The sequence below is a fragment of the Otolemur garnettii genome, unplaced genomic scaffold, assembly GCF_000181295.1.
Source record: "Otolemur garnettii isolate 467f Iridium unplaced genomic scaffold, OtoGar3 scaffold00083, whole genome shotgun sequence".
Classification (NCBI taxonomy): Eukaryota; Metazoa; Chordata; class Mammalia; order Primates; family Galagidae; genus Otolemur; species Otolemur garnettii.
This window is the reverse complement of record NW_003852478.1, coordinates 4,953,656-4,957,228: the sequence shown is the minus strand read 5'-3', so window position 1 is coordinate 4,957,228 and position 3,573 is coordinate 4,953,656.

Below are 3,573 nucleotides of genomic sequence, written 5' to 3'. Positions count from 1 at the left end.
AAAAAAAAAAAAAAAAAGATATGGACACAATGAGAAAAGAGAAGCAGAGCTCAAGGAAATGAAAAAGTTAGCTGAGGAGCTCCAAAATACAGTAGAATCCCTCAGTAATAGAGTTGACCAGGCAGAAGAAAGGATCTCTGAAATTGAGGACAAAGCTTTTGAACGTTTTCCAAACACTCAACGAGGTAGACAAATGGAGAGTAAAAACTGATCATTCCCTGAGAGAGTTGTGGTGTCACTCCAAAAGATCAAACATTCATCTTATAGGAATTCCTGAAAGAGAAGATGATGATCCTAAAGTTACATATGCTCTACTCCAAGAGATTATGGAGGAGAATTTCCCAAGCATTGCAAGAGATACAGACAGAGAGCAGACAGTTTCAGAACCCCAGCGAGACTCAATCCAAATAAAGCTTCTTCTAGACATATTGTGATTAATTGCCAAAGTTAAGATGAAGGAGAAAATTCTGCAAGCAGCCAAACATAAGAAAATCATCACCTACAAAGAGAGAAATATCAGAATAACTGCAAATCTCTCAGCCAAAACATTTCAAGCCAGAAAAAGATGGTCATCAACCTTCAATCTCTTAAAACAAAACAACTTTCAGCCCGGGATCCTCTATCCAGCTAAACTGAGTTTCATCAAATACTTTAATGACATAGACATGTTGAAGAATTTTCCCATAACTAAACCAGCTCTCCTGGATATTCTCAGACCCATCCTCCACAATGACCAGCATAATACTGTACCTCCAAAGTAACCTGACCAAGAAATTTTTTGAACAAAACCCAACTTCCACAGTGATGAAAGGATTAAAAATGTCCACTGGACATCCGAAAATCATGACACCCCAAAACAACCAGGCTTATCAATTCTCTCAATGAATGTGAATGGTTTAAACTGCACAGTCTGGCTGACTGGATACATAAACTCAGACCGGATATCTGCTGTATACAAGAATCTCACCTTACCTTAAAAGATAAAAATAGACTCAGGGTGAAGGGATGGACTTGTATAATACAGGCAAATGGAAACCAGAAAAAAGCAGGGATTGCGATTTTAGTAGCAGATGCAATTGGCTTTAAACCAACAAAGATAAAGAAAGATAAGGAAAGTCACTACATATTTGTCAAGGGAAACATCCAACATGAAGAAATTTCGAAAATGAACATACATGCACCCTACCAGAATGTTCCTCAATTCATAAAGCAGACCCTAATGGATATGAACAACTTGATATCTTCCTGCACTATATTGGTTGGAGATTTTAACACCCCTTTGACAGTTTTGGATAGATCCTCCAAGAAGAAACTAAACAAAGAAATATTAGACTTAAAACTGACCCTAGAGGCTCAGCGCCTGTGGCTCAAGCGGCTAAGGCGCCAGCCACGTACACCTGAGGTAGCGGGTTCGAATCTCCAGCCCGGGCCCACCAAACAACAATGATGGCTGCAACCAAAAAATGGCCGGGCGTTGTGGCGGGCGCCTGTGGTCCCAGCTGCTTGGGAGGCTGAGGCAGGAGACTTGCTTGAGCCCAGGAGTTGGAGGTTGCTGTGAGTGTGATGCCATGGCACTCTACCCAGGGGGATAGCTTGAGGCTCCGAAAAAACTGACCCTAGAACAAATGGACTTTACAGACCTCTACAGAAAATTTCATCCTAAAAAAACTGAATATACATTCTTCTCATCAGCCCATGGGTCATCCTCCAAAACAGACCATATCCTAGGACACAAGTCTAACCTCAGCAAATTTAAAAGTATATATTCCTTGTATCTTCTCAGACCACCAGGGAATAAAGGTTGAACTCAACAGCAATGGGAATCTCCATACTCAAACAAAGTCATGTAAGCTAAATAATCTTAGGCTGACTGATCGCTGGGTCAAAGACAAGATTAAGAAGGAAATCATCAAATTTTTGGAACTAAATGAAAATGAAGACACAAATTATCAAAACCAATGGGATACTGCAAAGGCAGTCCTAAGAGGGAAATTTAAGGCATTGGAAGCCTTCATCAAGAAAACAGAAAGAGAGGAAGCCAACAACTTAATGGATCATCTCAGGTAACTGGGAAAGGAAGAACATTCCAACCCCAAACCCAGCAGAAGAAAACTGGAATTAGGGCAGAATTAAATGAAATTGAAAACAAAAGGATCGTTCAAAAGATCAATGAAACAAAAAGTTAGTTTTTTGAAAAAATTAACAAAATTGTTAAACCTCTGGCCAATCTAATGAGAAATAGAAAAATAACATCTCTAATATCGTCTATCAGAAACAATAAAGGAGAAATAACAACACTTCAGAATTTCAAAAAATCCTCAATGATTACTACAAATATCTTTAGTCCCAGAAATATGAAAATCTGAAGGAAATGGACCAATACCTATTCCTAGACTCAACCAGAAAGAATTAGAAATCTTAAATAGACCTATATCAACCACTGAAATACCATCATCAATACAAAATCTCCCTAATAAAAAAAGTCCAGGACCAGATGGCTTCACATCCGAATTCTATCAAACATTTCAAGAGTAACTAATATCTATATTATACAAAGTTTTCCAAAGCATAGAAAAAGAAGGACTACTTCCCAACACATTCTATGAAGCAAATATCACCCTGATACCCAAACCAGGAAAGGATCCAACAAAGAAAGAAAATTACAGACTAATATCATTAATGAATATTGATGCAAAAATATTCAATAAGATCTTAGCAAACAGGGTTCAACAATACATCAAAAAAATTATACACCATGATCAAGTTGGTTTTATATTCCAGGGTTACAGGGTTGGTTCAACATATGCAAATCTATAAATATAATACATCACATCAATAAAAGAAAAAACAAAGACCATACTATTCTTTCAATTGATGCAGAAAAAGCCTTTGATAATATCCAGCATCCTCTCATGATCAGAATTCTTAAGAAAATAGGCATAGAAGGTACATTTCTTAAACTGATAGAGGCCATTTACAGCAAAACCACAGCTAATATCATATTGAATGGTGTAAAATTGAAAACATTTCCACTCAGATCAGGAACGAGGCAAGGATGCCCACTGTCTCCACTATTTAACATAGGAATGGAAGTCTTAGTTATTGCAGTCAGGCAAGAGAAGGCTATCAAGGGTATCCAAATAGGATCAGAGGAGATCAAACTCTCACTCTTCTCTGATGATATGATCCTATACCTGGAAAATCCCAGGGATTCAACTTCAAAACTCTTAGAAGTGATCAAGGAATACAGCAGTGTCTCAGGATACCAAATCAATACTTACAAGTCAGTAGCTTTTATATACATGAACAATAGTCAAGCTGAAAAAACAATCAAGGACTTTATTCCTATTACAATAGTGCCAAAGAAAATGAAATATCTGGGAATTTACCTAACAAAGGATGCAAAAGATCTCTATAAGAACTATGAAACTCTGAGAAAAGAAATAGCTGAAGATGTTAACAAATGGAAAAACATACCATGTTCATGGCTGGGAAGAATCAACATTGTTAAAATGTCCATACTACCCAAAGCAATCTACAGATTTAATGTAATCCCTATTAAAGCACCATTGT